Source organism: Zootoca vivipara, chromosome 14 (assembly GCF_963506605.1).
Source record: "Zootoca vivipara chromosome 14, rZooViv1.1, whole genome shotgun sequence".
Taxonomy (NCBI): domain Eukaryota; kingdom Metazoa; phylum Chordata; class Lepidosauria; order Squamata; family Lacertidae; genus Zootoca; species Zootoca vivipara.
In genome coordinates this window covers 35770141-35782082 of record NC_083289.1, presented here as the reverse complement: position 1 = coordinate 35782082, position 11942 = coordinate 35770141, and the positions used below count along the sequence as shown (strand labels likewise).

Genomic DNA, 11942 nt, shown 5'->3' with positions numbered 1-11942 from the left:
GCCTTTATGTACTTTTTTGAGGGGAGGAAGTTAATAACCACCCTCACTACCTCATGATCAAGGTGGCAGGGAGTGGGTGTGCGGAGTGCATGGCAGGGAAGACCTCAATGGCACCATGGCGCCCATGGGTGCTACTTTGAGAACCCCTGATGTAACAGAAGCGAGTGGCAGAACTGTTCCTGAATTCACATTGGGCAGCAGGCAGAGGGGGCTGCACACCTGAATGCTTATCCATGGGAAATGGATGTCCCCCATCACCCGCCTCATTTAGTTCTGCTGAACATGTAAGGAAATCTTTGCTCTCCCATTTGAGGGCCTCACATAAAAGATCCCTACTTTGCCCCAGTACTGCCTCTTTTCCGGCTTTTGAGAATGCACGATAAATGGGATGGCAGCGGTGTAGCAGATCCTTTCCAGAACAGAGTTGTTCAGGGGAAACTGGTGCTGTTTGCTGGTAAACAGGGTGTGTTTTTCTGCTCTGAATCAGGCTTGGCCACTAGAGGGAGAGATTGCACACCCAAGAGCTTGATGTCCTTTGGATTTGGTTCAATCACCTCTCCTGCAGATATATGAGCAGATGTAGCATTTAATGGAAATGTGGAACATTCCAAATTGAAAACTGAGTTAACTGAGTATTTGATTTTGGGAACACACACACATATATCTGGATAGATATCGGTCTTTCTCGGATACAATGGTAAATTGGACAAGAAAAATAGTTCATTTAGTATGTGACAGGGTTTGAACGGCTGGAGCTCACCAAGAGATCAGTTAGATATTTGATAGTTCCCCTCCTTTCGCTTCCAGAGTGCTCTCAGCTTTCTGTTCTCTGCCAAGCCACCTGCCTGATCCTTCCAGAGACCTCCCTGTGGAAGGCGAGCCCCCCGCCCTACCTGGTCCTGCTGGAGCGACTGATTGGGCAAGGCTTCCTGGTGACGGGGGCACGGCTCACCACCATGGACGAACCGCAGGCCTGCTTCATCTCTGCAGTCCTGAGTGCGACCGACAGGGAGGCGCCCGTCATGGTAGGCCAACTCATAGGAAGGGCCCTGATACTGAGTCCGATCATCGCTCCAGTCTTCACTATTATCCACACAGACTGACAGCAAAACCCTGCCATTAGTGTTGGACCACAGCTCCCATTATCTGTGACCATTGGCCTTGCTGGCTGGGGCTAGTGGGAACTGGAGATCAGCAAAATCCATGGGGAAGCAGATCCCTTATAGCCGATGCCCATCAGGGTAAATGGGGCTCTGCCCCACCAGATGCAGCCTCTTACAACTGGTCCAGGAGGGTGACTTTGCCTGTCAGCTTCCTCCTCCTTGTCCTCTGTGTTGTCCTTGCAGATCTCAGCAGGGAGGATGGGGGCAAACATACAATGAGTGGACTCTGCCCCAGACCAACACGGCTACCTACCTGTAACCATTCTCTAGAGGGTCAGGCAGGAGTCTTTTCCAGATCTACCTGGAACTTGGGACCTTTCGGGTGTAATCTATGTGCTCTAACACCGAGCTGCAACTCCTCCTGCAAAGCTCCCCTCTTCCATCTAAGCAGCACTGCTTAGTTATTTACAGCTTATTATACTGATGGGCCCATTTGGTTTCTTCAGGCAATAGTTAACTGGAGCCTCAATGGTCAGACAAAATATACTACTGAATATTAGTTACTGCCAAGGAGCAGAAATGGAAGAGGGCTCCTGCCCTATTTGTGTGCCTCACAAATGAGTTCTCCGCTTTCCCACAGCAATTTGCAATCTTTTAAAACGATCCTTATGAAAATGTGCCAGCATTTTGTGTGTGAATTTCTCCCCCAAAACACGGTTTTTATGTGGTTTTGACTGATATACACATTTTTGCATGTGTTTCCCTTTGTGCACTCTTTCGTTAATATAAACTCTTTTTTTTTTTTTTTGGTACATACTGGTTGGAGAATTGCATTGCCAAATGCACAGATTTTGAAGGACAGCTGTGGTTTTTTTTAATATTTGTTGTTGTTGTTTTTATTTTGGAACGTATGCTATTAATTCCCCAGGAATCCCTGTACCTTGAGTTATTATAGGTATTTAAGAAGTGCTAATAACAAAGTGTCCTAAAATGCATTGCTAACTGAAGGCTGCTGAACATTAAGAGACCACAATATATTTTTGCAGGGTGTGTGTGTGTGTGTGTGTGTGTGTGTGTGTGTGTGTGTGTGTCATTCCTCCAGTTAATACAGCCTCAAATGTTCCCTTCAACCTCAGCATGGAAGTTATTTTTAAGAGCGGAATGTTTAATCAGCAGCAGCTGTTTTAAGGTACATCTGTGCAGGAGAGCAATTACATCGTTCACTGAGCAATTAGACTTGGTTTTGTAAGCTGGGGACACCAGTAGGGCCTCCACCAGAAAGGTGGAAACCCAAAGGTGTGGGGAGGCAGGGGGAAGTCTTGCATTAACAGGGCAGCTCTAGTGGGAGACGACAGACCTCTTTCCCTTCTAAGGTGGAGTCTTGTCCACCAAAGGGAAGGAGCTGTCATGCTTCCAGCCAGAGCGATTGTATCCGAGCCAAAGGGAAGCTTTCCGGGATCTCCGCTCCTCTCCCCTCCTCTTGCCAAACAGACCCTTGTAGGGGTTCACCAGTGGCACAAGTTTCCCTGGTAGGGTTGTCAGACACAACAGAGGGCAGGACTTCTGTGCCTTTAATTGCCCTGCTCTCTTTTGAGTCTGGAAACCTTAAAGAGAAACCAGCAGACCCTTTCTTTAATTTCCAAGCAAAGGGTCTGCTGGTTTCTCTTTAAGGTTTCCTGACTCAAAAGAGAGCAGGGCAATTAAAGGCACAGAAGTCCTGTCCTCTATTGAGTCTGGCAACCCTATTCCCTGGCATTGTGCAGTGTGGCAACTGCAGATTCACCATGCAGCAGGCTGGTCTTCTGGCACAGCTTCCCCCTTGGTTTTTATGGAGGTTGGCGAGTGTCAATCCATCAAAAGGCAACACCGCCCCTCCTGGTTAGAGATGGGGGAAGGCATTCTACTCAGTTTGCACTTAAAGGCCAAGCTACCTAATTCACACTTTCTGGAACAATGTGCAGGGAAAAATGGCAAATTGCTGCAGAAAACAGAGAAGAGAATTGAAGATTGGAAAAATAAGAAATGCCGAGAACCCGCATGAACCAATCCTTCCATCTGTACCCCTGGTGCACCACTGGGTGTTTGGGTGAGAAGAACAGGAAGCCCACTGGAAAACCGTGTGTAAATAATGGGTGCCTTTTGGATGGAGTAAGCTGCATTACTGCCACCCAGCACAACATGTGATATCAGATGCCCATTGGACTCCTGGCAAAGTGGTTTCACTGGATGCCTACCTATAGAAGGTGGCTCACATTCTCTTTTCTCTTTCAGTGCTCTCGGTTACTGAAGGGCACCTGCCTGATCATTGCAGCCCAGCGAGACAATGCAGTGGTTTGCTTTGATGCCCTGCTGAGCAGGTAAGCAAGAACATCGCTGCCCTGTTAACTCACTCACCTCATCACTTGTCTTTGGGCCTACCAGGCCAGAGGAAAGATCCAGCTAGTCAACCTAGTATGCTGACTCCAACAGGGAGCAGACAAACGCCCCCAGAACTTCACAGGCAAACAGCGTTGCCAGTTTTTTTTTCCAACCAGACTCTGTAGCTGCACCTTATAAGAGTGCCTTGTGTGATCTCCCTGCTTGACATGGCTAGTGCCCAAACACCATTCTGGGCTGCAGGTGGTGAAAGCAGCTAGTCTCCACAAGGGAGGGAGAGAAATTCAATTCGCTTTGCATTTTAATGTGAATCTCCTTCTGTTGCACTTTCCGAAACATTTGCGCACCAATAACACAACTAACCTTTAGAATTCACACTTCTTTGAGTTTTGTGATGCATTTTCCAACCCCCAAATGTGCAAATGAGGGGAGAGCGTGCATAAAGATGCATAATTAGGGGAAATAACTTACAAAAATGCATTGTAGCCAGGAAAATTACATGCAAACATTGGGGGGGGGGGGAATGCTGGCTAATTTTTGTGAGGTTTTTTGTCTTGGTAAACAAATTGCAGATTGCTGCAGAAATATAGCAAGCTGGACCTAATAATGGGAAAGTAAGTAATGGAGAAACACCATTCCGTCCATCACTACTCCCAACTAGTATCCTTGCTTCATTTTCTTTGGCTGAGCGTCCCCCTCCAGGAGCCCATTCTGCCCATTGCCCTGACCCTGTGGCAAATTCAGAAATGCAGGGTCACTTCATGACAGTTTCAGCCACACTCCCTGACAGCCACGTCCCCTTCTAAGATTACCGGTATGCAATAATCTTATAATTGTACAGTTATACAATAATAGTAATTAGGGATGCATTGTAATGATTAATGCAGATCTCCATGTGTTTCCTTTTGGCTAGACCTATTTTTTTTTCTGTGCGTATATGCGGGCAAATCATTTGGACTGCTTGAGTTGTGTTTTCCCTGAGGTCCCATTGTACGCAACAGAACATACACACCATTCTCCTTGTGTTTTCAGTGTCCCTAAAGGCTTAGGCTTTGGAGCATACAGTGGCTAAAAGCTGTACCAACTGAGTGACTCTTAGGATGCTAGAGACAGGGACTCTGCAGGGACCCTGCTGCAGAAATAGTCTTCAACCCCTTCATGCAACCCTGGGCTGCCCAGTGTCATCCTCGCCAGGCTCTCAGGAGCCCCCAAGGGAGAAGAAGCCCTAAATCCATTCCTCTCTCCCTCCCTGCCCCTCCCACTTCCCCCTTGCCACTAAAGCAGAGGTGGGGAACTCTTTTCAGCCTGAGGACCACATTGCCTCATGGGCAGCAACCTTCACACGCCACCCCAATCTCCAAATGGTGTGAGATTCCAAGCGTGCTTACCAGGGTCTGTGTTTCCTTTTGGACAGAGAGGCCCAGCAGAGACTGTGGTGTCTTTATGGTATATGGTTTATTTATACATAGATACAACCTGAGCCTACATGGAGAGAGTGCAGAGCCTTCACATCCCAAGAGGGGCCTGTTCCTCCCACTGCAGCATCCTCAAATTCCAAGGGTCCCGAAACATCTTGTTTGACCCATTCTGCAGCACACACAAAACAGCCCACCTCGAGCTCTGCACTCACCTCATCTCAAGCTTGCAAAACTGACACTTTCCCCTTGTTCGCTTACTGCAGTCCTAAACTGAAACGACTGGTCTTTCGTCTTACTAACGGTCCCCCATTTGCGGCTGGTGCAGCCTTTGCTTTGCTGATGGCCAGTCTTGATGGGTCATGACTCTGTCTTCAATTCTTAATGGCTTATCTCCAGGCGATTCTCTGGTGGGAGACAGACGGACACCAAGTTTAGCCTGTATTTTTACACTGCTAAATTCAATGTCTGGCGCATTCTCTTAATACTCCAAGTATTGGCTAAATCCTAACATTTGCTAAATCTAGGAAGTACAGGTGCCTTGGTACCCAAAACCTAAAACAATTGGCTGCATCCCAGCCATGCAAAACCCAGAGGTTTCTGCACACACCGCTTGCCATCCAGGCAAGCGAGCAGCATGGTCACAATTCAAGGGCACATTCCAGTCACTCAGGGAGGGTGTGGAACAGGGCTGGTGAAGGGAGAAGCCTGGGAAGAAGGGGTGGGTTGCAGAGAGGGACTGTGATGCTCCCCCAGCCCTTCTTTGCATCCTCTTGGCATGTGGCCCCCCAGAAGGTTGACCAGATGGGAATGTGGCCCCCCAGCTGAAAAACATTCTCAACCCACCACTCCTGGCCTAACAGACTCTCAGGTGAAGCACAGGAAACCTCAAGGCTTTGTTTTCTGATGGGAACTTGGAGGGTCCATCCCACCACCCCCTTTGACACAGTGGAAGAGCCAGTACTCCCTAAGCACAGAGAACATGAGTTTCCCTTTCCATGCCGCTTCTCTTATTCATAGAATCATAGAATTGCAGAGTTGGAAGGGACCCTGAGGATCATCTAGTCCATCCCCCTGCAATGCAGGACTGTGCAGATTTATCTTAAGCTGTTCTCTCTCCTCTCCTCTCCTCCCTCCCTCTCCCCCTCTCCCCCCCAATCTTTTCAACTGCAATGTCAAGGAAGGTACCTCCCCCCCCCCCGTTATTTAAACATATTGGGCCACTTGGTGAGTCCACGCTATCAAAAGGCTCTTGGTTTTGGAGGCTGTACATTGAGAGAGGAGGCAGAGCCCAGTGGCTAAGGGAAAACTCTTCTCAAGGTCAGAGAAGAGAGAGAGAGAGAGAGAGAGAGAGAGAGAGAGAGAGAGAGAGAGAGAGAGAGAGAGAGAAGCTCATCAGGAGGCTTCCCGTGCTGGTCGCATAGCTACAGGGAGCTCAGCGAAAGGGAAGTCTCTCTTTGAGACTCAGCCGGCTGAATCAATAAGCTTCCCTGGAGAAAATCACCACATTCAGCGTTTGCGCGGGGGGGGGGGGGAGAAGCCAAGTCTACATCAAAAGGCAGGCTGTCGTGTGCAAGAAGAGATGTGCTGCAGGAGATCTGTGATCGATCAGATCTCCTGGATTTCTTTTTGTCTACTCAAAATCAAATCGGTGTGTGTGCATGTGTGTCTGAATTTGATCAAAGCAAAGGTGCTGGCAGCAGGAGAGAAGGTGTTCAGTTCTCTCACTACATTTTTCCTGACCTACATCTCCTCCCCTCCCCTCCCCTTGAAGCTGGTATTCTCCCCATTGGGAACAAATATAGTCACAATATTAGCAGGGGCTAATAGTAGCAGCTGGCGTGCTTTGGTCCATGGGGTCACGAAGAGTCTGGCATGACTAAACAACAACAACAATAGTAGCTGAGGAGGAGATCTGCATTAACTACATTTATATCCTGTCTTTCCTCCAAATGAGCTCAAGACTCTCCCTCTCCCCTCCATTTTATCCCCTGTGAGGTGATATTGGCTGATCGACAGTGACTAACCCAAGGAGCTCTGTGGTCCAGAGATTTGAACCTGGGTCTCCCTTGCCTTAGTCCTACAGTCTAGCTATGTTATGAAAGAGAGTTGGGCCCCTTCGTGCTGATCCACAGAAATTTAGCGTCTCTCTACATGTTCTTTTTTTTTATTGTGCATTCATTTTTGATTTGTGCTCATGATGGTATTGGGGCAGTTAGTCTTTCTATCCTGCCAGGATATAGCATGTTAAAAGAGACTCTGTTGCTTTTGCTAAAAAGGGAGAGAGAGAGAATAAATATAGCTAACTCTCTGGAACTGGCTAATATTCACTAACACAACATTGTATGGGGAGACAGGCAGGTTACTACTGCGTTGTTGTCCCTCCAAACCCATGGGGCTAATAACCTTTTCTGGACTTTATTTGTGAGATTGGTTTGGCAGGGATGTGCAGATTAGACACCTCTTGGTCCTGGACCAGTCAGAGTCATTTAACACACGCAGACTTTTGACAGGAACCAGGATCCTTCCTCAAGCGCTGCTGGTGGACACAAACACACACTGTTTATAATTAATTTGCGAGCCTCCCAAATTGACTCTGCTTTTCATGTTGTGGTTGTTTATGTATTCATTAACAATATTTACATGCTGCCCGACAGCAAAGATCTCTGGAGAGCTTACAAAAGCAATAAAAGACCTCTCCAAACACTCATCCCTCTTCGTGTGTGTGTGTGTGTGTGTGTGTGTGTGTGTGTGTGTATTGTCATCTGCAAATCCCCTTCACCCAACTCAGGGAGAGCCGGTGTGAGTGCTTTTTTCAGCGTTTTGGGACTCCAGCACCTCTGATCCTTGGCAGTTTTGGCTGGGGCGGTTGGGAAGAGTTCACAAGTTTGGCTGATCTAAGTCACTGATGGCGAAGAGTACTGGGCCCAGTGACACCCCCTTAATGCCTCCTTCTGGTTTGATGAGGAGACATTGAGGAGCAAAAACAGTTGGATGCACCTTTGTTTCATGGGATGTAAGTAGTTTCAGACAGACAGATGGACAGACAGACAGACATGGAGATGTAGGAGAAATCTGACTCAGTTCACATTTAAAGGCAAACTTGTCCAGATCCGCCATATATGCCCACTCAACCACTCCAATCAGCGGAACTGGCATTGCTACAGGTGCATTTGTAAGAAATTGACATTTTAGCATGGCAGAACCTGCACTTTGGAACTCCCTGCCTATTGACATCAGGCAGGTGCCTTCACCATATTCTTTCTGGCACCAGCTGAAAACATTTTTCTTTAGGCAAGCCTATCCAGGCAGGTAGAACATCGACGTGTGTTTTAATCTAGTTTTCAGCTTATTGTTGATTTAAATTTTAAAAAATGTTTTTAAATGCCATATTTTTCCGTGTAGGTTTTTTTTTTTAACCAAAAAATTAGGTTTAAAACTGGGGCTCGTCTTATACACGGGTAGTGCTGAGGGGTGTTTTCCTAATTTGGAGTCCCCCCAAAATAGGGGGTGTCTTATACATGGGGGCATCATATACAAGGAAAAATACGGTAGTTCCTTTCAATTGGTTTTTATTAATTTTATGGTTTTGTTCATTTTGTAAACAGCCTTGAGGTTCCATTGCAATCAAGCTGCATATAAATCTTACGAACCATTTGCAAGACAGTACTCTAGGCAAGCACTGTGTACAAAAATGCATTGCCTGGGTAAAGTGTGCATGTAATGTCCACACAAACTGCTATGTACTCCTACATGTTGGTAACTATGTGGGGGTGTTCATCTGTGGGTATGGTGCAATACTGGCCTTTTGTTATTTTAAAAAAGGCTCTGGTAAGGGGGGGAGAATAGTAGGACCATCACTGGGGGGAGGGACAGTGGAGGCCATTTGTCCCAACTTAAGTTACATGGAATGACACACAGTGCAGGCCATGGAACATAATGCAGACTGGACAAGCCACATCAGTTTGTAAATGCTCATCCATAGGCCTATTCCCATCCTGTATTAACCTGTAAACCAACAATTATGCTGTAGCCAACTGAGTTTTACTCAGAGTAGACCCACTGAAATTGCTGACCCTAAGAGAGCCATGTCCCTTAATTTCAATGGATCTACTCTATGTAGGAGATTAACATTGGCTGAAGCTCTAAATTCACACAATTTTTTCAAATTTAAATCCACATTCTTCAATATAGATATTTCTAAACATCAGTTTCCCTAAAATACTCATTTTTAAACATATGTTGGTACATCTGTTGAGCTGAGAACTGTATCACAGAATTCAAAGAAGTGTGGTATTAGGTGGATTGGCACCCAATTCAGGTTGGCACATTAGCCCAGGAGGTGCAAATCAGGTTGGTTCCCACTGGAATTCTCACAGGAATCTAATTCCTCAAATATCCCTAGACACATCTGGGGAATGCAATTTTAAAAAAATGTAGATACAGTACATTTATACCCCATCCAAGGAGCTCAAAGTGCTGAACATAGTTCTTCCCCCCCATTCTTTCCTCACAACAACCTTGTGAGGTTGGTTCATTTTAAAGTCAGTGACTGGTGAAGCCTAGTGAGCTTCATGGCTGAGTGGGGATTTGAACCCTGGTCTCCCAGGTCCCAGTCCAGGACTCTAACCTCTCCACCACACTGTCTCTCAGAAGTTGCTGAACTCCAGATCCCATCAGCCACAACCACCGTGGCCAATAGTCAGGCATGCTGGGAGTTGTAGTTCAACAGCTATACACTGTCGTCAGGGTGTTGGTTTGCTCCTTAACAGCAGTCTGTCACCCACCCTTTGCAGGTTGCATAGATTAACTCTTACCAGGTGTATTTTCTTTGGGATTAGGGGTTAATGGGCAAATCAATCTCAAATAACAGAAATGCTGCATAGGCTAGAACAGGCTTCCTCAACCTCGGCCCTCCAGATGTTTTGAGACTACAATTTCGATCACCTCTGACCATGGGTCCTGCTAGCTAGGGATCATGGGAGTTGTAGGCCAAAACATCTGGAGGGCCAACGTTGAGGAAGCCTGGGCCAGAACAATTGCTTCCCTACCTATAAGCATCATTTAGATTATGGTCAGGAGACGGATACTGAAAACCAGAGAGGTCTCTCAGCTGCGAGGATCTTTAGAAGTCTGCCTGTCCAAAGAAAATAAAACCTATGATGCTTAAAATGGCTGCGATCAAGTTATTATTTCACTTCTATCCTGCCTGTGGGTTTTATTAAATTAAGTTTTACTCAGAGTTGATCCACTCAAATGAATGAACCTAAGTTAGCCACGTCCATCAATTTCAATGGGTCTACTCTGAGTAGGACTAGCTAGCTGTGACTACACCTGTTTTGCCTTTTACCCCATGGAGTTTCAGATGCCATAAATGGGATACGCCAAAGGTCTCCCATCCAGACAATGACCAGACTTAGACCTGCTTAGCTTCATCCTGGTGGCTGCAACCTCTGCTTCCAGGCTGGGGTTTCCAGAGCTATTAAATGCCCATAAGCACCCCCCCTCTACATTTCTAGAGAGCGTCTTACATAACAGGTCATTACTGTGTATATTGAAGGATTATATTTTTAAATTCTCAAATCCATTTAGGCAAAGCTTTGTTGAACCCTGGATTTAAAGGGCTTACACAGTTCAGCAGCAGACACAGGCAGGCCAACCCATAAAGCCCCCTCCCCAGGACTAGGCAGTTTCCAGGCATTGACAGATTCTGCTGCAATGTGTTAACAGTTGCTTTCCCCCCTTGGTCTTCCTTCTCTCCTCAATGCCCCCCCCTGCCTCCCAGTGATCACTGTCAGAAACAAGCTGTATCAGATTGCATGAAACAACTTCTGTATCCAAAGACTGAAAAACAGGCAAGTGCAACTCTCCTCTTGCTTATCTATGCCCCTGATTTGACACCCCACTCCTTTTCCTCCTCTTCCTGTAACCATTAAGTGCACCCCAATCTCTGATCAGCGAGAGACTCCAGCAATGCCTGTGCTGGAATGAAGTTTCCTTGGAATGAAGGTCAGTGGAGACTGTGGTGTCCCTGCTAGGAAATAGGGTTTTATTTAGACATACAGTATAGGCAACAAGGATCTTGCCTCGACAAGAGATTCCCAGGGAGATCCTGTAGCTGCATCTTTGAGTCCAGTGCAGAGCAAAACAAGCCTCTGTGTCTGCAACCTCCAACATCAGCCAACACTCTCTCTCTCTCTCACACACACACACACACACACACACACACACACACACACACACTTCTTGTTTTCCCTTCTCCTGCGTGAGAGGAAGGACCCTGTTGCGACAGCAAAAATAAAGGCTTTGCTTCTCAAAATTCTCTGGTTGGCCTCTGTTATATTCTCCGACCGATGGAGAACCCAATAAGGGCTCTTGTATACCCCATAAGGGAATAAGGGCAGATTTTTGCTTACCGGTATAACACTAGGGAAAAGGACTACCCTTTTGTCTCTACGGCAACTGGGAAACCTCTTTGGATATGTAAATGGAAAAACTCAACTGGCCAGCTCAGGCCAGTTTTCTTAAAAAAGAAACTGGTCTAACTGGTTCAGCAGATAGGTTTGGAAGGGACTCATAGGTATCATCCAGTTACAGGTAGGTAGCCGTGTTGGTCTGACGTAGTTGAAACAAAACAAAACAAAAATTCCTTCCAGTAGCACCTTAGAGACCAACTAAGTTTAGAAGGTATCATCCAGACCAGGCACCCCCAAACTGCGGCCCTCCAGATGTTTTGGCCTACAACTCCCATGATTCCTAGCTAACAGGACCAGTGGTCAGGGATGATTGCAATTGTAGTCCAAAACATCTGGAGGGCCGAAGTTTGGGGATGCTTGATCCAGACAGACACACACATACCCTGGTTCCATAACAGCTACTGCTGCTGCTGCTACTACTACTACGGTACTACTTCGAATGGGGTAGCCAACTTCTTTTTACTTTTCTGGTTCCTGTGTCTTCGACTGCAGCTTAGCACACAGAAATTATGCACCCTGAGGCTTTTCCCTTTGCTAATCTCCCTGCAAAGAAAAGCCTCACTTACTAAATC

The 11942-nt window shown here is 46.6% G+C and overlaps 1 long non-coding RNA gene across 1 annotated transcript; it reads left to right on the top strand.

Annotated features, from left to right (window-relative positions):
* Positions 1–808: 808 nt before the first annotated feature.
* LOC132593158 (uncharacterized) lies at positions 809–10745 on the top strand. Its single transcript, XR_009558522.1, has 3 exons — positions 809–1025; positions 3375–3460; positions 10680–10745. It is a non-coding gene; the product is annotated as an uncharacterized LOC132593158 (long non-coding RNA).
* Positions 10746–11942: the final 1197 nt, after the last annotated feature.